The 24,507-nt window shown below is 38.0% G+C and overlaps 2 long non-coding RNA genes across 2 annotated transcripts in view; one reads left to right on the plus strand and one right to left on the minus strand.

Moving 5' to 3' along the window:
* The window catches only part of LOC130216645 (uncharacterized), a 32,763-nt gene extending 10,696 nt beyond the window's left edge, over positions 1-22,067 (minus strand). The window contains exons 1-2 of the long non-coding RNA XR_008835817.1: positions 22,006-22,067; positions 12,215-12,330 (exon numbers count right to left, since the gene is read on the minus strand). This is a non-coding gene — a long non-coding RNA (uncharacterized LOC130216645). The remainder of the gene's footprint in view (positions 1-12,214; positions 12,331-22,005) is intronic.
* LOC130216646 (uncharacterized) lies at positions 11,863-12,888 on the plus strand. Its single transcript, XR_008835818.1, has 3 exons — positions 11,863-11,947; positions 12,084-12,183; positions 12,296-12,888. It is a non-coding gene; the product is annotated as an uncharacterized LOC130216646 (long non-coding RNA).
* Positions 22,068-24,507: the final 2,440 nt, after the last annotated feature.

The raw sequence follows: 24,507 nt of genomic DNA on the forward strand, positions 1-24,507 counted from the left end.
CGAGTTTTACTGCCGGTTTGAGAAAACCCCCCACACCCACTCTGAACTGCTCTTTACGCCACCATTAACACCTCCACCACCACCTGCTTCCCCCATACCTGCACTTCAGTTCAGTGAAGATGAGGTGCGCCAGGTCTTCCGGAAACAGAAGAGGAAAAAGCACCAGGCCCAGATTTGATAACACCAGCCTGTTTAAAATCCTGTGCTGACCAACTGACCCCCATCTTCACCCTGATCTTCAACAGATCACTGGAGCTGTGTGAAGTGCCCTCCTGCCTCAAACGCTCTACCATCATCCCTATCCCAAAGAAACCCAAACTTACAGGACTAAATGACTACAGACCGGTGGCACTAACATCTGTGGTCATGAAGTCTTTTGAAAAACTGGTGCTGGCCCACCTGAAGGACATCACTGAACCCTCACTGGACTCTCTTCAGTTTGCGTACAGAGCAAACAGGTCTGGGGATGCTGCAGTAAATATGGGACTGCATTATGTTCTGCAACACCTAGACAGACCAGGGAGCTATGTGAGGATCTTGTTTGTTGACTTCAGCTTGGCGTTTAATGCTATCATCCCAAAACTTCTCCTGCCCAAATTAACTCAGCTCTCTGTGCCCACCTCTTACTGTCAGTGGATCAACAGCTTCCTAACGGACAGGCAGCAGCTGGTGAAGCTGGGAAAATTCTCATCTAGTATCCGCACAACCAGCACTGGCGCCCCCCAGGGGTGTGTCCTCTCCCCACTGCTCTTCTCCCTGTACATGAATGACTGCACTTCAAAAGACTCCTCTGTGAAGCTCTTGAAGTTTGCAGACGACACCACACTTAACGGCCTCATTCAGGACGGTGACGAGTCTGTTTACAGACAGGAGGTTAAGGAGCTGGCTGTCTGGTGTAGTCACAACAACCTAGAGCTCAACACGCTCAAAACAGTGGAGATGATAGTGGACTTCAGGAGAAACCGCCCTGCTCACCCCCCACTGAGCATCATGGATAGCATTGTGGCAGCAGTGGAGTCATTCAGGTTCCTGGGCACCACCATCTCTCAGGACCTGAAGTGGGACACTCACATTGACTCCATTGTCAAAAAAGCTCAACAGAGGCTGTACTTTCTTCGTCAGCTGAGGAAGTTTAACCTCCCAAAGAAGCTGCTGAAACAGTTTTACTCCTCCATCATTGAATCAGTCATCTGCACATCAATAACTGTCTGGTTGAGCTCAGCTACTAAGCACGATCTCCAAAGACTACGTCGAATAGTTCGGACTGCTGAGCGAATCACTTGTACAACCCTTCCTACTCCCCAAGAACTGTACTTATCCAGAGCGAGCAGAAGGGCTGCCAAAATCACTCTGGACCCCTCACACCCAGCACACTGCCTCTTTGAACTGTTACCTTCTGGTCGACACTACACTACAGTTTCTTCCCTCAGGCAATCCATCTCATGAACACTTGATGATAATAATTGTGGAACCAACATCACTACTGCTATACACTTTTTTACACATATACACTTGTTTAACAACACACTTTACATGCCAATTTGCACATAACAGCTGCACATATAAAGTTGTATATAGTAATAAACACATACATACACTTGTCAATTTGTATATTTGCACTCACTACTTACTTGTATTTTTTTTATATATTTATTATTTAATTATTATTACTGCACTGTAGAAGCTCTGTCACGAAAACAAATTCCTCATATGTGTGAACATACCTGGCAATAAAGCTCTTTCTGATTCTGCTTTTGTTTGTGTTTGTACATAGGTTGCAAAGGCAGCAGATATTGGTGGTTCTTCACTGGATGATGCTTCCAGGAGGATGATGAGATTCCTGATTTCAAATGAATTGGCGATCCAGTACAACCTCTTTGGCTGTCTGGCAAGAAAAGGTTTCGAGGCGCCTTTTGATGCCATACTTGCTAAATATCTTTTGTTTGACTACTCACACAGATTTATTTTTTATTTTGGGGCAAACTAACCTTTTAATCCTATAGTAAGTGTTGTTAATTAATATTACTGAGTATGTAGTTAAATGTACCTACTCTGGTTACATTTTTTTTAATAGTCTTCTTGTCACAATGTAGATGGACATTTCAGATGATTATATTTGCAAACTTTTGTTTCTATAGGTGGACTGAAGAAGAATGCGATGACCAAAAGCGTGAACCAGGAAGACATAGAAAAGGTGCTCTCAAATTGGTTAACAGGGGCTTGAGACAGGGGTGGAAAAAGAGCAATCAGGTCACAGCAGTCTTCAGGACTGTGATCAATTTTGTGTCCATCCATACAAACTGTGTTGAGACCAAGTACTGTAATACTGGTTTTTATGTTTTATATTGTATTCGAGTTTTTAAAAAGGTTAGTTCACCCAAAATTTAAAACTATTATATCTGTTCTATTGATTTAAACCAAGGGTGTCAAACTCTGATTTTGGAGGGCCACTGCCCTAAACAATTTAGCTCCAGCCCAAATAAAAAAAGTAACTCATCCAGTTAATGAAGCCATTCAGGCTTATTTGACAACTAGGTGGTATGTGTGTTGGAGGATTGGAACTAAAATCTGCAGGTCTGTGGCCCTCCATGGGTTTGAGTCCCCTGCTGTAAACCTACAAGACTTAATTCATTTCTAAAACTCAAATGATGTTTTTAATAATAAAAAACTCTCCACTGAAAGCCTAGTCATGACGTTTTAGACATCTTGAATTCAAAAGCTCTTTTTATAATGATAATTTCTTTCTTATTTTAGCTGTTTATAAAAATGAATGTGTCATGAAAAATGAAGACATGTCTGATGGATTTGGGTAAAGATATGTAATGACAACATTTTTATTTCTTGACGGTTTATTGTTTTTTATTTTTATGAGACTAATTTATTAAATGTTACATAAGTTTATGTAAAACCAGCTGTTGGGTTGTAGCACCCTGTTTTAAAATAAACTGGTAATGTTGGTGTTTAACACTACAATAACATGAAGTTTTATTAAAAATGTCTTAATTATAATAAAGTATTAAATATACTAAACTAAATTTTAATTTCTGATTTATTTATTTTTAATTGTGCCTTTCATGTTTTGTAATTTTGTAGATGAACGAGCAGTGGAATATTAAAGCAGAAAACTGACAATTACCAAACTAAAATACTAATGTTGCTTTTATCAATTAATCTTTTTTTTTTTTTTATATCACAGGGAAATTTAAATTTGTATTGATAATGTTGTATACATAACTATACTGTTCAGACATTATGCTTCAAAAAGCTTCATAAGAATAATGCATATCTGTGACCAATATATGGGCTTTATAAATGTTGCCCAGTTGGACCCCATTCAGGTTCTATGTGAGATTTGTGGGCTAATTAATATAGGGCACAAGTGGAACCCACGGACAAACCTATCCAATATGGGTCCTATATGAGTTGCCCAGTGGGGCCCAACATTAGTCCCAGTCAGACCCCATATGAGATTCATATGGGCTAATTACAATAGGGCCCACTTGGAACACATGGACAAACCCATATAGGGCCCATATTTAACTAGAAAAAGGAACACGCCCAACCTATGGGTAGATAGCCATTATAACATAAAATAGGAAGTGCTTTCTCAGCTAAGAACAGATAAAATTTCTTAAAAAACACTTGGAATAATAAAGCCAGAGAGATTAAGAGAATTTTTTACAAAAAATATTTACATCAATCAAATGTCAATTTGCTTTTGTGAAGTTTAGATTTTTTCCTTTGACTCTAAATTTAGCTTTAAATAATGTTCTTATTAGTCATTTAATGAGAATAATATAGACTAATAACAATTTAATAAGTGATTTCTAAGCATTATTGTGCTGTATAAGTGGTAAAGTATCTGCATCTAAAGTTGATTTAGGTAATAAATGCATTTACACAACAATTAAAGCAGCAAAATTTAATTCAATTCAAACATAACATTCTGATCACAGAGGTGATTGACAAAATGATTGTTCGACTCTAAAAGTGCCAGCAGGTGGCAGCAACTGTTTGTATTACTAAACGAGTCGTTTATTTAACCGATTCGTTTGAATCAAAGATTTGTTCAGTAAGATTTCCTACTGAATGGATTGAATCCAGCCGTTCATGAATGACATAACATCATCATACTAAATATTACTGATATACAACCTTACTCAGCTCATTTAATTTAAGGCTGTTGCAGATATATTAGGCCTACACTGAAGTCGAGTCAGAATTCACAAATTCATTCTCTCCATGCTGTGCAATGTGACAGTTTTACCACGCATTATGAGAGCTGGTCAGCAAAATAAAACAGATGACATGCTAAGATACTTAAGTATGATATAAAATTATATTTGTAAGATTGATCACGGGTTGCTGAATAAATGAAGAAGTCTATAAAATGAGATGTTATTCTGCTGCAGAAATGGAGGAACAGCCGATTACAATGCATTCTGAGTATCTCTTACTTATTAATAAATTATTTCTTCTGGTTATCCTTTACGTGTATCTGTGGGTAAGCAATTATTTAGTCATAGAAAATTATTTTACAAGTTGACTAAACTAACTAAACTCTGTTAGACCTTAACAATGTTTCATTGATGTTGTCCATGTTTTATTTCTAAGGATTGTTTTTTCCATTCATCAGGAGCCTTTTAAAGAGGAACCCAGAGAAGGATCAAAAATGGAGGAGACCAGATCAAGAAAGACCAGATCAAGATCGGCTGTCAGTCCAAAGGTTCTTTCACTAATTAACAAGATTTCAGACTATGAATGGATTGAGAAAAACTGAGTGTCAGATCTTCCTACATTTCCTATCAGATTCTTGGCAGCGTCACAAACCTAAAATATTTGCTGATAATTTGCTTTCATGGTTTACTTCTGTTTTGTCAAGATGAATATGTTTACACGTGCTTCAGTTTTAAAGGACAATCTCATTATTCATAGTAATTTGTTTACCAAACTGCTTTATTGTTACAGTTTTGAACAATTTCTTTTATTCTGTATGGACCCTTTTCACAATATTGGGTATCTTATCTTTCGGGTCGTCATAGTTGAGTAATTTATGAGCAGTTATTGGCTCAAATAAGAGAAGAAAAACTCTCTGACAGTGTTTTCATGACTTAAAAAAGTCGGAGGAAATAGTGTGAGACTGATAACAGCAGCCAGAAGAGAGAACAGTATTAAATTTACTGTCCCGCACAGAGACTCTGCATTACAAAGTGTAGCTTTATAAATCTACAGACATTTTTGAAAAAATCTAAATATTAAAAGATTTAGGATGCTGATTAGCTGTGAAATGCATCTTGTGAAAAGGGTCTGTTGTGCTGCTAATTTTATATTGGTGTATGTTGTTGCAGTGATCTCGTTTTATCTTTCGGACTCATTTTTCTGTTGGATTATGATTGCATTAATGATCATTTGTTGGTGAATGCATAATTAAAACACTTATGACTGATTATGTGAATTATAGCAGTGTTCAAAATTGATCATTTTATGTTTTGTACTTGAATTTTACTGAATAATAAAAGCTTAAGAAAATACAGAAAATCCACTGTAAAGTTACAGCAAAAAACAACACATTTTTGAGTTTTGAATTAATTTCTGTCATTTTACGTGCCCGTTATTTGACTTTTTTGGCACACTGTGCAGCCAAATGCAGGATGTTTATCTCTTTTGGCTGGTGGTCTCTGATACAGTTCTTTATGGTCAGTGGTGTTTTGCTGTTTGCTGTTTCGATTTGTAATGTCTGTTCTTTCCTGCAAACGCCTGCCCCACAGCATTGACCGTAGCAGTTGTTGTTTGTTAAAAGTAAACTGCAGTACATTACCCAGGATTCTTCTAATTGTTTGTGCCCAAAACCAGTACCTGTAAAAACTATAATATTAATAATAATAATATTACAGAAGCTTAGTCGTTTTTTTGTCACTGGTTTTACCTACTTTTGGGGTCAAATGAAAGGTTTTATTGAAATATTATTTCTTGATGTTTTTTCAGTACCTGTGGTCAGTGTTACAGAATAATAATGACAATGCTTTAATGCTTTTCATTTGTTTTAGTCTGGTTTGCTATAGTGTGATTTAGTTATGTTAATTAATAAACGCAAACACGTGTTTGCTAGAACAGTGAACATTTTTCATTGTAAAATTAAAATATTAATGTTATTTAAACATCCAGAACTCTTTAAATTTATCTGTGCCCAAAGCCACTTACTGTAGAAACCTGTCATAATAATAACAATAATAATTTAAAGATCATACATACCATTTTTTCATCACTGGTGTTTATTTACATTAAACATTATATATAAAGAAATTAAATCTATATAGAATTCTTCCACCTGTAATAATAATGATGATAATTATAATGATGATGCAAATGCTTATATTCCTTTATGTAAAGATTTCGTGTAAACAATAAATACATTAGAAAAATAAATCAATAAAAAGTCATTCGTGATTATTGATCATTCATTATTTCTGATCGTCCTGAAATTTTGACTCGTGTTAGACGATTATTGCATCTGCAGTTTTTATTATTATTGTGAAAATGCCAACTGGGTCTCGACATGCTTGAGCAGAACTCAGAAATATGGTGTTGATGTTTTCTGAGTGATATAATCACAGCTCCTCTGCTGAAATGACTGTAAACTATTAACCTCTATGCTGTAGACGCGCTTCTCATTTCAAAAATAAACATTCGCGGCTCTGAGGCGTTGCTGTGCGACTTTAGAACGCGTTCTAAAAAATTGTGTTCTGAGATAATTTCTCATTAACGCATTCAGTATTCGACAACTAACTGTACAGACGCAAGAAATTTACAGCTGATACTATCAGACTATCATTTCATTTCAGTATATTGTTCAGTTTTCATCGTCGAATCATGGAAAGAAACAGTTTGGATCACGCTATGTGCTTCAGGAACTCTTACGATCAGAGTCTGTATTATAGCACAATCAGGGAAATAAAACCGCTGATGAGCAAGAAAACTCGAGAAGCTTTCTTTGCTGAAGACATTGCTAGGTGGCTAAAGCCCCAGCCACGTCTTACAGCTCGTCAAATTGTGAGTGACTTGTTAAAAATCCCTGGTTCTTTTTCCGGACTAGCCCAAAAGGGGCTAGTTCACACAAAAATGAACATTACATCACACTTTACTGTCTCGCATGTGGTTTAAAACTGAATTTCTTCTGTTAAACACAAAAGTAATATTGTGCAAAATGCTGTTTGATGGTACCCATTGAGTTCCATTGTTGAAAAAAGTTACTATAAAAGTAAATGGGAACCATATTGTCCTCAGAATTACTTTTGTGTTCAACAGGAGAAAGATGTAAATGATGACAGACGTTTCATTTTGGGTGAACTATCTAAAATATGGCTCAATGCTTTAAGACGCATACAGTTAATTACATACAGGTTTATGATTTTTGAAGCTAATGTATATTCTACCACAATAAGTTTAAACATCATGTCATTTTAAAACAAACCTGTATTTATAATTATAATATAATTTGTTTTCTTTTTATCACTAACAGCAGCTGGAGACAGCCCCCAACCCCAAAGAACTCGAGTTTGTTGACACACCAAGAGTAGTTTGGTATAGCAGAGACAAAGGTGAGCTGCTCAAACAATCTCAACTGAATTCAAAACACATTTCTTGTGTAAAGATGTTCAGTTGTAGGAACCACATTAAAGTTTAAAATAATGAGATGTTGGTTTGCAGGACTACGTATGTGTCCGCAACCTGGGGAGCCAGAGGAAGGATGGTACTCCGGCCCTGAAGCTGTCTATTACGAGAAGGTACAAAGTGGCATGAAAGCCAAAATATCAGAGAAGATTGAACAGCAACGCCGTGACAGATCGGTAAGTAAATGTTGTGTGTTTTTATTCTTCCAGTTTAATTCAATATTATTTTCTGTTTACAACATATTACAGGTTTTCTATTATGTTTATTATGAAGAATATTTTTCTTCCTGTCTGTAATTTGTCCTCTCTTTCTCTCTCTCTCTACAAGGCTAGTAGGACACTTCAACAGTCGAGACCCGGTTCTCTCAGTCCGAGAGGGCAGGCGACTCCTAGAGAATTGTCCAATCTCCAGCCACGACTACTGCCTAAAAGACCACAGCAGTATAAGAAAACAATAGGAGTGAATGAGAACCTCTCGTCATTTTCCAGCCAACTGCAGCTCCAGCAAACGTAAGTACTTTTACATCAATGTACAGAACGTCACTACGTTCCTCTATTTCATATCACACTATTGTATATTTGTATTATACTTGATTTATGTCATATAAAAGTACTCAGAGTAAAAAGTGAAGTAAAAATGTGATTGTACAGGAACTATGCATGTAACAATAATGGCTTTGGACTGTTCAATGTTTAAGTCACACTTTCTGTGGTCATTAAAGGGTTAGTTCACCCCCCTAAAACAGAAACATTTGATTAATTCCTCACCCTCATGTCATATTTATATAAGCAGACCTTTGTTTACTTCAGAGCACCGATTAAGATATTTTAGGTGAAATCTGCGAGCTCCCTCATCCTCCATAGACAGCAGCAGTTTAAAGACAAAATATCATTTTTATTTGTGGGTAAAATAACCCTTTAGATTGTCCAGTTTCATTTAATGTATGTTTATTTAACAAAATGTATGTCTTTCTGTTTCTGCACATGCTAAAAGTGCAGACGCTGCTTCTCATACTGGGATTCATAATCATCATGTTACTGTGATCTCTTTCAGAAAAGACAAGGCTAGTAGCACATTTCGTCAGTTGAGACCCTGTTCTCTCACGCCGAGAGGTCAGGCGACTCCTGGAGATTTGTCTAAACTCCAGCCACGACCACCGCTGAGAAGGCAGGCAGAAGGCACTGTGAGTAGACAATCATAGCAATAAATGTGTTTGTATAAATATCATCAGTCATTCTTAAACCTGCATTGATAATGATAATACAGCATTAACATGTTTATTTCTCACCAACAGCAGGATCAGAAAATAATCCGTGAGGAAGTCTCCGGCCAACCACAGCTCCAGCAAACGTAAGTATTTAACATCACTGTACATCACATCACTACAATCCTGTATTATAGGGCAGGGCGATTCAGCCTAAAATCTAAATCTCGATTAATTGAACATTTTAACTCGATTACGATTAAAGAACGATTATTTTATTTTGTTGACCTCAAAGACAGTTACAGTACAGTAAATATGCTCACATATTGAAGTAAGTCATTTCTGAATGAAGGGTGCATCACTAGATTTTAAAATAATTGAAGAAAACATACACTATCTACTATCTATGATTATTTACTGAACAAAGGGGCAGATTGGCCACAGGGAGCACCGGGACATTTGCCGGTGGCCTGATGGTCTATCTGGCCTGCCACCGTGATTCTGGCCTGCCGTCCCCCCCATTTTTCATGATTATCGTGCTCACCCTCCCCCCTGCTATTCACTGTGGTTTGACCTTCCATAACTTTTCCCGATTGAAAATGCTGTCCCAGTCCGCCCCTGACTGAACATCAAAGTTGAACAACTGAAATTAAAACACACACTGCCTAAAACCAACAGTCACTTTTTTCTTATAAAAAGTGAAAATAAATAACTTGAACTTTTGGAAACAAAATAAATTATTTTCAGTGTTTTTAAATGTTAAAAGTAGAAAATAAACAGCATCTCTTCTAGATAAAATAACTCTTCTATATCCTGTAAATAATGTTTTAAACTGCATTTCTTGAATCTTCTGTAAACAAATATTTTAGTGTAAATAATCATTTGAATGTAATGGAAAATATGCCGTCTCAAGGCATCTGTGGCGCAGCTTTCAATCATTGTCAATGTAGTGCAAACGTGCCAAGTATAGTTACATTTTTTAAAAAGTGAACAGGTATGCGGCCGTGTGAAGGCTGCTCTGGGCCATAACTGTGCATTCGACGCAGATGTATACATTAGCCTTAACACAGCAGGGTCACGTGACTCCACATGCGGTAGATAATTGAAAAAAACTGACCTGGAAAAATTATATTGATTATAAGCTCTTAATGTCGATTTCGATTACTTTTGGATTAATCGCCTAGCGCTCTGTATTACACATCACTCTATTGCAGTGTTTCCCAACCCTGTTCCTGAAGGCTCACCAACAGTACACATTGTCAATGTCTCCCTAATCAAACACACCTGAATCACCTAATTAGAACATAAGAAGAGACTCCAAAACCTGAAGTTAATTAGTCAGGTAAGGGAGACTTCTAAAATATGTACTGTTGGTGTGCCTTCAGGAAAAGGGTTGGAAAACACTGCTCTATTGTATATCTGAATGTTTTATGTTTATTAATAATTATTGCTTTGCATTTATATTTTATAACAGTATAAATAAAGTAAATATTAAACAGTTCAGGAAATATGCACATAACAATAATGGCTTTTGACTTTGATAAATGTTTAAGCCACACTTTTGAGGTCATTAAATAGTCATTAATATGTGCACAATTGATGTTTTTCTGTTTCTGCACATGCTAAAAGTGCAGACGCTGCTTCTCATACTGTGATTCACAATCATCATGTTACTGTGATCTCTTTCAGAAAAGACAAGGCGAGTAGCACATTTCGTCAGTTGAGACCCTGTTCTCTCACGCCGAGAGGTCAGGCGACTCCTGGAGATTTGTCTAAACTCCAGCCACGACCACCGCTGAGAAGGCAGGCAGAAGGCACTGTGAGTAGACAATCATAGCTTTAAATGTGTTTGTATAAATATCATCAGTCATTCTTAAACCTGCATTGATAATGATAATACAGCATTAACATGTTTATTTCTCACCAACAGCAGGATCAGAAAATAATCCGTGAGGAAGTCTCCGGCCAACCACAGCTCCAGCAAACGTAAGTATTTAACATCACTGTACATTACATCACTACAATCCTGTATTACACATCACTCTATTGAATATTTGAATGTTTTATGTTTATTAATAATGATTATTTGCATTCTTTATATTTTATAACAGTGAAATTAAAGTAGAAATTGAACAGTTCAGGAAATATAACAATAATGGCTTTTGACTTTGATAAATGTTTAAGCCACACTTTTGGTCATTAAATAGTCATTAATATGTTCTGATTGCCAGATGTTGATGTCAAGACAATATAATACCATCATGCCTATATGCACAATTGATTCTGTTTGGTTTTTACACATTCTAAAAGTGCAGACGCTGCTTCTCATACTGTGATTTTTAATCTTCTCTGTTACTGTGATCTCTTTCAGAAGAATCTCTGTTAAAGAGAGAATGGAAGCTGCAGCAAAGGCCTGGAGAGATGAGAATGAGAGAAGAGAGGAGACCAAAATTGAAGAAGAGGAAAAGCAGGAGACCAGCTCTGATAAAGTCTGGAATTTGATGTTAATGATGGAGGAAAGATATGAAACATTGAAGGCCCTCAAGCACTACGAGGCCAGAAAGGAAAATCTGTAAGTGTCTTGTCTGATTTCTTCTCAGTCTTTGGGAACAGAAGACACAGTAAGTGTTTGACCTCTGTGTTTTTGTCTTGTGTGGTTTTGTGCAGTGAAAAGAAGATGGATCCCCTGCAAAACCACAATAATGCTCATGATCGCCACATCAGAGAAGCCCTGGAGGAAAAGCAGCTGAAGAAAATACAGCGGCAGAAACAGGACGCTTCCTGGAAAATCACAGTAAGTGCAGAACGTGACCCAGTAAAGCTGTCAAACCCTCACACTCATCCAAATGTCATAACAGACTGTACAACTGAGCTCAAACACGACTTTTTCTCTCACCAGAAGAAACTTATAACAGAGAAGATCTCAGAGGTCTTTGAGGCGTCTGGAGGGATGCTCCACTATGCTGACCCTAATTTAAAGGAGAAAGCATTGGAGAATCGCTGTTTGGACGCCTGCCAGTTCCACGAGCTCCCAACAAAAGTGAAGCAGTGCTTGAAAGATCTCCAGATCCAGTAAGATATAAAAATACTTTTCTTTATGAACCTACTGAGGATCAGAAGTGTTCAAATCCTATTGAAATATTATTGCAGTGGCCATTTAAAAGCTCTTGATAATCTGACTATTGCTTTCTTTACTTCACTGAAAAAGACAAAACGGGAAAACCTTGATGGAGAACAAGAGGGAAGAACGGAGACAATACAGAAGACAAAAAAGGCTGGCGATAGCACTCGCTCCTCCTGTGGTTATAGTAAGTGATGTACAGAAGCAGCACTACATACCTGTTCCTGTTGTCTTGATCATCAAATACTGTATCATTGATTTCAAACGTGCGGCTAAGTTTTATCATGTCGTTATTGCAGACTGGAAGAAAGCTGATGCAGCCCACCTCCAAGAGCTGTAAAGAAAGCAGAACCAGTTAAACAGAGGCTCTAGACTAATTAAAGGAAGAAAGGCTCTCTCCAGCTCTGTTATCCTCCTTCTCAACAGCTGAAACCATCAAAAGAAGAAAGAAAAGGAAAAACAACTTCTCAACAGCAGAAATCTTCATCAAAGCCTTGTGTTTCCTCACTCTGCCAGTGGTCTCGTGTAAATCAGGGTGGGCTCAAGCATCATCATTGGTGCACTAGACTGACTGCTGCTCCTCTATCCAATCAGTGGAAGGGGGAGTTGACGTCTCTCTAATGTGACTCATGGATGTTTCAAATATATTCCGTGTCAAATACCTCATACTGACTGAAATCTGAAGTTACTGTGTATAAATGTATGAGGTATTTGACCGGAAACCCTCATCCTCCACAGACAGTAACTGTCCCAACTCATTCAGGGTCCAGAAAGGTACCGTAAATCTCCTCACACAGAACACGTCTTCAGTGGATCATTTAAAATATTATCAAGTCATGAGAAAATGCACATTTATAAACACTTTATTCAACAGTTTCTCCTCCTCAGTGTCAGTAGGGTGTGTGTTCATGTGTCGTGCTTGGTCGCGTCTCTGACGTATTACCTCAGATGTGCCTGTGCTTTAACATCAAAAAGAGGAAGTCGCGCGTGGACATCTGGAGTATACGTCACTGCACAGTGCTCATAAACACGCTCAATATACTGACACTGAGGAGAAGAAAACTGCTGAATAAATGATTCTCGTAGATTGATAATATTCTGTTTGAACCACTGAAGGCATGTGATCTGTTTGGTGGATGTTGTTTGGTACCTTTCTGGACTTTGAAAGAGTTGAGACGATTGTTGTCTATGGAGGATGAGGGAGCTCTCAGATTTCATCTAAAATATCTAAATGAAGTTACAGTATATAAATGTAGAGGTATTTGACACAAAACCCCTGCAATCAAAGTCAGGTGATCATTTTGGGTCATCTTACCCTTTAAGCCTGCCCTGATTTCAATGAGACTACTGGCAACATTAGGAAATGCAAGTGCAGAACGAGGAAAACAAGAGCCAATGGAGAAGATCATGAGCACACACACTCACAAAAATAAATAAAATATGTGTGAAAACTTGATTTAGCATCATTTTTTGTGAGTATATTTTTAACAATGTCGAACACTTTCTCTGTATTTGTTGTTTTCTTTCTCATTTGGATGTCATGTTAATACAAAAAAATGAATGTTTATATATTTTTTATTTATTAGTCAAAACTAATTAAATTGATACTGTGGTCAAAAAACCTCATCAATATATTTTGTTTGTACATTGACATGAAACATATTTCCTGATACATACTAGTTTATTTTTTGACAAATGAGTTTGTGAAATAAACTAACCAGTTTTCTTCAAACTGTTCAGTACGATGTCGTTATGTTTTTATTTTAATTATTTAATTATGATTAACATTTTACAAACAGATCAAACAATAGGCGTCACAATGGTGCCTCACAGCAAGAAGGTCGTTGTTTCGAGCCTAGGCTGGATCAGTTGGCATTTCTGTGTGGAGTTTGCATGTTCTCCTTGTGTTCACGTGGGTTTCCTCCGAGTGCTCTGGTAAATTCACCCACATGTCCAAAGTGGTATAGGTGAATTGGGTAGGCTTGTCCGTAGTGTGTGTATGTGTGAATGATTGTGTATGAATGTTTCCCAGTGATGGGTTGCAGCTGGAAGGGCATCCGCTGCATAAAACATATGCTGAATAAGTTGGCGGTTCAATCTGCTGTGGCAACCCCAGATTAATAAAGGGAGTAAGCTCAAAAGAAAATGACTGAATGAAAACAGATCAAACAACTCTTATAGGAATAATTAAAAAAATAAATGCAAATAAAATAAAACCCAATTACACAACTGAATGACGGGCAGATGTCTACATTCATGCAACACTCTCAATGTGTCCTTGCATTCCTATTGGTGGACTGAGGAAGAGCCTCGAGAGTGACGGTTATTTTTTTTAAACAGAGAAGTCCGCCGTTTCAGCTCCTTCATACATTCAGGTAACTTGTGTTATATTCATTACGTTATTACATTGTGGAAAGCTTATTACTGAAATATTTTGTGTCGTCAGGTAATGTTTCTATTTGTTAGAAAAGCTCTTGTGTTAAATAGTGATATAAACTGTAACTTATGTGGATAATATGGATGAAAACTGCTGGTTATGACGGGCCTCGTCAGCCGTCGGTTCACAAACCTCCCAGCCAGCAATGACATGTGGGGCCCAGAAGAGGGCTTCATGGGCGGCAAATGTGGGCCCCATTATGGGCTTGCAGCCGGGATCCACATTGGGGCCAGCCGTGGAAGCCCAGACGTACTAAAAGTGGGACCTGTAAGGGTACTGCATGGGTCCTAACTGGGCAATTCATGCCAAACCCATTTGGCCACCACTTGCCCAAAGGGGTTTAAAGTGGGTTTGCACCCAGGATCCCCATAAGAGCCAGCCATGGATACCCAGATGGGTTTTAAGAGGGATCTGTAAGGGTCTTATGTGGGTTTTAACCGGGCAATTCATGAAAGACCCATTTGGACCCCACCTGCTTAAAGGGTTAAAAATGGGCTTGCACTCGGGATCCACACGGGGGCCAGCCATGGATGCCCAGATGGGTTTTAAGTGGGATCTGTAAGAGTCTTATGTGGGTCTTAACCGGGCAATACATGTCAGACCCATTTGGGGCCCACCAGTCTGAAGGGGTTTAAAGTGGGCTTGCACCCGGGATCCACTTCGGGACCAGCTGTGATTGCCCAGATGGGTTTTAAGTGGGATTTGTAAGAGTGTTAACCGGGCAATACATGTCAGACCCATTTAGGCCCCACCAGTCTGAAGGGGTTTAAAGTGGGCTTGTACCCAGGATCCACTTCAGGGCCAGCTGTGATGGCCCAGATGGGCTTTTAGGGGGAGCGGTAAAGGGTCTTAACTGGGTAATTCATGTCAGACCCATTTGGGCCCCACCCGCCTAAAGGTGTTTAAAGTAGGCACCAGGATTCAACCGTGAATGCCCATATGGGCTTAAAGTGGGCTCTGTAAGCATCTTATGTTGGCCCTAACTAGGCAATTCATCCAAGGCCTATTTAAGCCCAACCATGCCAAATGGTTTAAGGAAACAATCTAAGAAAAATTAAAAGGAAGAAAAATACAAGACACTTGATGCTTTGAACTGCAAGAAATATATTAAATTGAACAAGAAAAATGATCTTTATAAAACAATGTCACAACATTACTAAAAAAAAAACTAAATATATATTTAAAAAAAAAACTCTGAAAAAAAAACTCCAAAAAATTCAGTGCAAAATACACTCATGATACATTGAATAACAAAACATGGCACAAAAAGTTCATACACTCATGCATAACTCCACAAATACAGATGTGTATAATACACAAAAAAGCTAACAGTAGCCATCAATGTACACGGTTTACACTCACAGAAATTATGCTTCATATTCTTTTACTTTTTTAATGCTTTAATGTTTTATGTAAAGCACTTTGAATTGTTTTGTAACATAAATTGTGCTATACAAATAAACTTACCTTGCCTTTATACATTTACCAGGACACGCAGGAATAGTGTCACCATGCAGAATATGAGGGGTTGTTTTATCCATATAAACATACATATACGACCCTCAAACACATTATTTACACTGTTAAACACAGACTAAACATAACATTCGATGCCACATCATCCATCTTACCTGTAATATAAACAAACACAGACAATGAGAAGATACTGTGGACAGTGGCTGCATCCGAAACCGCACACTTCCATACTATACAGTATGCTAAAATCAGTATGCGAGCAGAGTAGTATGTCCGAATTCATAGAACTCAAAAATCAGTATGCGAGAAGTTCCCGGATGACTTACTACTTCCGGCGAGATTCTGAAGTGCGCATCCCATGCATGCTGCGCTATCCCATGATGCCCCGCAAGCAGATTCATGAATAAAGTGGAGGAACTATGACATCACATTTTAGGTGAATCGGCTGCTAGCAAAAAACTGGTTCCCTCGATAAAATCCCTATAGGATTTTCCCATAGGCTTTTCAAAGTTTGAAAATAATAAGCTCTGTGTTCAAACACAGTTCATTACACTTACACATTTTGTCCAGCCGGATAATCCTCACATGAAAATTCAACTTTGAGCACTTTTTGATCTTAAATGGAAATGCAAGAACTGAAAAGCTAACATTAGGCTATAAATGGACTACAGTGCCTTCAGGGCGCTCGCCTGTGATGTCAGCACCACCCTGCTACAGACAACTTTTCTAGCTTATTTTTAAAAATATGGTACATGACAACGAGTTAATCTCTCTGTTTATTATATTATAATGCACACTATATATTATAAACAAATAAATACGTAAATACACATAGACCTACATGCCTTTTGGATTGTTTTTATGTGGGAAATACATCTGTTTTGCTTTACGGTTGTTGTAAAAGTTTTAAAACTATGTATAAATGTGCCAACATAATATTATCAGAAGACACATTTAAATAAGTGTATCGCTCGCGTGCACACAGCCTGCTTACCTTAACAGACGACAGAAATGAGGCGTGAGGGACAAGTCTATCAAATGCCTGCAAGTTCCATCATGGACACAGAGCAACATTTAATATTCTTTTATGTCAAAAAGTACAGCGAAAAGTAGCCCATACAGTCACATGTGCTATAGATTTTATGGAGGAGTGTAAATATTGCAGTTATGACAGAGTTAAATGTGTTCAGATGAAGAAAAAAAAAAAAAACGACGAAAAATCACTTGATTACATTAAAATGACAATTAATATGTAGGTGTTTTTACACATTTATTCACACATTTGCATTACTGAGAGCAGGAAAGAGACAGGCTGCACTGGTTAGCAATATCTTTATAATATCGTTTTATTAAAATGAATGATAAACAAATTAATCTGTCTTGACTGCCTTTACAAGTGAAGGCATTACCTACACACAATAAAAATCCCAATTAGAAAAACACTACAAACTATAAAATACTATTTATGAAAATACCTAAATAACAGACAAATCCAAATGCCCAACACAAGCGGGCTGCAAGCCAGACTAGTTCAGCTCGATGACGTATAATGCCTCCGACATCGCCTGTAGTCCAGTTTAGCAACTTGATAGCAACCATCTTTTTAAAGATGCGTAACCGATTTTAAAAAAATCAAGAGTGTGCTGTAACTGATGTGTTTTATGTCGTAGAACAAAACGTGAAATTATCTTGAGTTTGTGTTAGCCACGAACCTTATTTAAGCGATTTTACAGAAATCCCTTTCAAAAAACCCATTGACTTTGGGACGAGGGAACCGGAACTGCAAAATGCTAACTCGCTTCCGGGGTTTTGCATACAAATTGACATCATAGTTCCACCACTCTATGGGAGTAAAGCGACACAACTGGCGCAGGTAGGTCACGTGACCATGACAAAATGGTGGATGTAGTACATCTGAATTCCATTCATACTGTATAGAGCGTACTTTTAACAGCCGAGTAGTACATTTAAATTCAAATGCAGTACCTACTGAGTAGTAGGTAGTTCGGACCCAGCCAGTATTTCAGTGCTGGCAGTGTGACTTCTTCATGAATGCATGAAACCTCCTGCAGCTCACGTATTGCCCCCTAGCGTCACTCGCCAGGATATACGGGTTGAAATGATGGGCATCAACACATTATAACTAACCTGAACTTATAGGAACACTAGTACTAAATGATGACTAATCAATGCATAACACCTTTAAAAAATAAAATGGACTGTCATAACTCTATACCTCTACACGTATCCCAGAAAGGCCAGGAAACCCAGTACCCTGGCCAGCAGCAGCAACCCCAGGGCATGTCCCCTACCACCACACCACAGAGATGGACATGCTTTCACCCAGACGGTGACAGACAAAGCTCCCCGCCAGAGCCCCCCACAGCTGCGGAGGGCAGGCCCCATCGGGCCGAGAATGGCAACCGCCGACCCCACCACGCAGCCAGCCACCTGGGATGTAGGACCCATATATGGGTTCCCAGATCAAACACATCCGGTCATCCTCACTCAGCCCATAAATATGCCATGCAGGACCCATATATGCTTTCCCAGTACAAACCCAATGCTACTTTGCCCATAAATATGCTATGCAGGACCTATATGTGGGTTCCCAGATCAAACCCAATGCCACTTTGCCTATAAATATGCCATGCAGGACCCATATATGCTTTCCTAGTTCGAACCTAATGCCACTTAGCCCATAAATATGCCATGCAGGATCCATATATGCATTCCCAGTTCAAACCCATGCCCACTTGGCCCATAAATATGCCATTCAAGACCCATATATGTGTTCCCAGTTCAAACCCATGCTCACTCGACCCATAAATATGCCATTCAAGACCCATATATTTGTTCCCAGAGCAAACCCATGCCCACTCGACCCATAAATATGCCATTCAAGACCCATATATTTGTTCCCAGTTCAAACCCATGCCTACTTGGCCTATAAAAATTCTATGCAGGACCCATATGTGCATTCCCAGTTCAAATCCATGCCTACTTGGCCTATAAAATTCTATGCAGGACCCATATGTGCATTCCCAGTTCAAACCCATGCCCACTTGGCCTATAAAAATTCTATGCAGGACCCATATATGCTTTCCCAGTTCAAACCCATGCCCACTTGGCCTATAAAAATTCTATGCAGGACCCATATGTGCATTCCCAGTTCAAACCCATGCCCACTTGGCCTATAAAAATTCTATGCAGGACCAATATGTGCATTCCCAGTTCAAACCGATGCCCACTTGGCCCATAAGCATGCCATGCAGGACCCATATATGCATTCCCAGATCAAACCCATGCCCACTTGGCCCAAAAATATGTCATGAAAGACCCATATATGTGTTCCCAGATCAAACACATGCCCACTTGGCCCATGCCTGTTCCTTAGAGGGCGCATGTAATCAGCTCATATGGGCTTCCTATGTGGGACTCCAAAACCTACATGGGACCCGCTGATTTTACCCAGCCAAAGCCCATGCCCACACAGTTCCCATGGACCCTGTAGTTAACCCATCTGGGCCCAACATGTCATTGCTGGCTAAACTCTGATAAGTCACTAGGGGTTTTATACGAATTCATTTACAATTGTCCTTTATTTGCTTGTCATATTAACTAAATAATCAATAACAATAAGACAGTTGTTTTATAAAGATGAGCGTGTGCTTAATGATAAATTCATGATAGAAGCCGAATTCTTGATTCAAGCTGCTTTTAGCTCAAACACTGATCTAATAGGTTGTTTTCAGTCACGTGGTTCTGGTGACGCACGAAATTCAGATGAAGGGCAGGATATAAAAAACTGAATGGGAGATAAAGAGGAAAGTCCGTGGCTGCATCCGAAATCTCCTTCTACTAACTGGGTACTGCATTTGAATATAGAAAAATGTGAGCAGTATGAATGGAACTTGGACATACTACATCAGCCATTAGGTGCGTTCGACATGAAGCACAGCTGCAGCCGGTGATCAACGAGATTAGCCGAGCGCAGGCTGGGGCGGAGTTGAAAACGGACTTGTCAAGCCGGACAGCTGGACACTTCAGGGCTCAAAGTTGCTGCAGTCATGATGTCCGATCACACGGCGCCATCATAATCCGAAAATTTTTTTTTTTTATTTAGAACAACAAAAAATTTACAAATAAAACAGAATACAGTCTCTACAAACTAATAGTTCATTTTTAAACAATAGGGGAATAATGAATCAAATACATAAACTCATGAGAGAAATAAGGGGAAATGAGAGGGTAATATAAACATAAAAACGAACAGGCCTATTAAATACAAAGCACTAAGCACAAATTCTAGCAGTTTAAACATCACTCTAGGCTAATACTTCTTGTTTAAAAATGCTAAAAAGGGGTTTACATTTACAGATATAAACTTGTTATATAAAAAGTGTTTAGATTAAGTCTTAAACAATGATTAAGATTATTTTGGACAATGAACGCATTTTCAAAAAAGCACTTTAATCCAAAAGGATTGAACAAAAGGGCATTCTTAAAATAAGTGAGCTACACCAAGTAGAACTGGGCCAATCGTGTAATGTCAGTGTTGTCATCAGAGCTTGTGCAATAGCTCTTCAGATGCTGCACGGTCTGAATCAGTCATCTGATCTCGGAGCACTGTCGCAGTACTTTGATGCCACATGTGACAGTCACGTGTCATCGGCGCAGCATCAATCCGGACAAAATTTCTAACCAGCATGTACTGCTTTAAGACAGACTTCCATCGATCTGCGCAGCACTGCATGAAGTCGAACGCAACCATTTTGTCATGATCACGTGACCTACGCGAGTTGCGTCGCTTCACTACCATAGAGCGAACTTTTCTAGTTATTAACGGAAACGTCTTTTTTAATTAAAATCAAACGTTGCAAAACTGAGGAACAGCTGATGAAAACGGAAAAAAACTTATACGCGGGTACATGGATGGACCCACATTGCACAGCATGGAGCGAATTATTTTGTAGTGACCACCAGGTGGCAGCAAGTGATTCTATTACTAAATGAATCACTTCTTTAACCGATTCCTTTAAATCAAAGATTTGTTCAGTAAGATTTGCTACTAAATGCATTTAATCCAGTCGTTCGCGAAGATCATCGTACTCAATATTACTGATGTTATAACGTATATAACGTTAATCAGCTAATTTAATTTTTGCCTACAGTGAAGTCGAGTCTCTCCATGCTGTGCAATGTGACAGTTTTACCATGGATTATGAGAGCTGGTCAGCAAAATAAAACAGATGACATGCCAAGATGCCTAAGTATGATGAGAGTCTGAATATTTGTGCCAGTCTTTCAAAATAAAATAGCTTAAAACACCTTACTATGACTTTATTTTAATGACAAATGTCTAACAATGCTGCTAAAACTATTTATTTTGAATTATATGAAATAATAATCATTATTGCAGTGCTTCCCACAGGTTTGAAATATACTTGCGATGGTAGCTGGATTGAAACACACCTTTTACCCACAGCACATAAATAGTTAAAGACAAACAAAACATAATTGGATTTTTAACACAATTTTTATTATTATTATGTTTTAAACTTTTTTTTCTTTTCAATGGGTTAAAATAAAAAAAGACTGTTGAAATTTAAAAAAAAAAAAAACATCTAAAATATTAGGCCATTAATATACCTGCGTCCCAATTTGCATACTTATACTACACCCTAAATGTATGTACTTTTTTGTGAAGGAAAAGTACTGTATATACCCAGCAAACATTTGGACGTCTGATTACTGTTGAAAAGACATCATGTCCTGTTATGGTTGAAAAGTAGTACCAAAATGAAAATCCAGCCGATGTCTTTTACGTCATATGGCCGTGAATCGCACGTCTTTTCTACACGTTGGACGTTAACTGGACATTTGTGCCATATTCTGGTTATTTATAAAACTTGTTGCAGCATAATTTAAGTATTTTAATAGTGGAATTATACATATAAAATAATCAAACTTATTATTTAAAGCTGTGAAATGCAATCAGGTCCGATTTCGGTCCAGTTATACCTATACATCTTTATAACGTTGTAATCATGTGTATTCTGAAATACACTTTTAAGCATTCAACAAGTTTCTCACCTACACTGGCGTGTTCTCAGGGAGTGGGATGACAAAGGATCATTTGCACTGGAGACAATTCTACACAGACAAACAAAACAACAGTGAGAAAGGTAATAATGAAATTATTTAGGGTACAACAAATAAATAAATGCAATGCCTTATAGGATTCAGCCAGACAGCCTGGAGAAAGAGTCTTGAAATCTGACTGAGATGTAGTTAAACTAACTGCAGTTTAATTAATTATAGTACAAAAACTATTTACAGGAGCAAATCAAAGAAAAGTGGTTAGACTTGAACTGTTAAATCTACAAATGAGCTAATAACACTTACATAAATATATTAAACATTTTATGCTAACTGTAAAATATTAAGTAAATAACTTTTTAGATACAGATCCATAAGTTTTGCTCTCTTTGTTAATGACAGCCTATTAATGTAGGCTAAACAGAATCATTAATACTGGTATACTGGTACTAGTCGCGAGACTAGTTAGTATGAAGGTATTTTTGGTGCAAAACTATGAAGGTAGATCAGTAGCATTACTTGAGAGCTTACAAATGTAAATGTGAGCACTTGTGATAATAATATTTGTATGTGTAGGTTGAATGTACACTCACAGCTCTGATGTGAACAGCTGAATCCTTCGATTTGCACACACACATAATAATCCAAACACTTGTGTTTTAAATTCGAAGTTGCAGATTAATAGATGTGTATTTGTAAAATGTCATTCACAAATACAAAATGATAGACACACGTGTGTGCTTCCAATTTACCTGTGCACGTATTGCAGTTTCACTGTACAAGCACAAGTCGGCACTCACAACCTCTCAGATTTCTCTGTACATGTGCAAATCCACGAGCTCTAACATTTGCAACACATTTCGCGAGATTCCTGTTGCAGAACTACCTGTGAGACTTGAAGATCCAGAGGCGCGAGGAGCTGGGGGCGGGGCGCGGGTAAAGCCGTTTTATTGGCTGATGCTCGACCAATAAATGGCAACAGCCAACGTGGGTGCAAAAAAATAATTTGTACGATTATTTTACTAATATTATTTAGTTTTAAACTATTTTATAAAAAGATACCTTTTTATAACATTAAATTGACGAATATGTACATACAGTAAAAGAGCAGCAAAGTCAGTTGATTGGCTAGAGCCAGCCAATGAAATGGGACGTTTTTGTACGTCAGCACACAGGGCAGCTCACGCTGTTTTTGATGGTCGCGATGGCGGCATAGAATAATCCGAGGGTTTTTTACAATCTACAAAATCGTTTTAAACAAATGATTACATTGTTATTTTTATTATTATTTACTTGACTAATAATCTGTATCATTAAAGACTAATATGTTATTTGTTTATTTGGCCTAATGCATATGCTCAACACAAATAATTATGAAAGGCAGTTTTTCTGATGATAATATTTAATGGACAATGTACAGGTAATGTGCAGTCAAAATCCTAAATATATCACACTAAGATGCACATCACTGTTAATCGACGGAGGCGGAGGCAAACAATTTCATATGGTTTCTTTATAATCCAGTGCTTTTGTCTGGTGTGAGTATCACTTACAGTGTGTTTCAACCATGCACCAAAGAGCATTGATTTTGAACAAACTAGATCGTAGTGCAGTATTTTTAAGTTCAGGGGATAAGGTTTATTGGCTTTATCTTGTGACTCCCACATATCTTGTTAATATTATTACACCTCATAATTAAGCATCACAAGCTTTGTGGTATTTTACTAGCTATCATGCCCCATACAACATCCCTCTGAAAATACTAAAGCTTAATAATACATGAAAAGGAAAATCTTAGATACAGTCAAGGTGTAGATATATCTTTAGAATTATTTTAAAAACGTATTGATGTGATTTTAATAATAAATTATATTTCTGTCTTTCAGGAACTGTTGTTGAATCATTTATTGCAACGGCTTTGTAATCGCCTGACACTCTGGCTAGAACGTATCCCACCTGACATAGACTTTCTAGAATTTACATGTGCCCAGGAGCTGGTCATTTTTAGTGCCATCTCACATCAGATTCCCCTTGCACATGAAGTGTATGATGCACTTTATCAGGTAACAGTGATTCACATGTCATAGTTTGCGAAGAGAAAGGAACAAATGGCCGTCCACGGATTTTACTATCTGAAGATTCTGTATCCCAACTGCTTTCTTCAGGATTTCCTGTGACATGTATTGCAAGGTTGCTCGGGGTGTCTAGGTTCACAATTCATAGACGGATGGTGGAATGGGGGTTGTCTGTAAAGTCAACCTACAGCAACTTAACAGATGCAGAGCTTGATTCACTTGTGGCAAAAATCCACACTAGCAATCCCAATGCAGGTTACAGAATGATGATGGGACTTCTGAGAGCACAAGGTCATCGAGTCCAATGGGATAGAGTTCGTACTTCAATGCATCGTGTTGACACTGCAAGCATCGTTTCCAGGATGTCACAGTTAGGATGTGTGGTTAGAAGGACATACTCTGTCCCCAGTCCAAAGTCCCT

This window comes from Danio aesculapii, chromosome 22 (assembly GCF_903798145.1).
Source record: "Danio aesculapii chromosome 22, fDanAes4.1, whole genome shotgun sequence".
Lineage (NCBI taxonomy): Eukaryota > Metazoa > Chordata > Actinopteri > Cypriniformes > Danionidae > Danio > Danio aesculapii.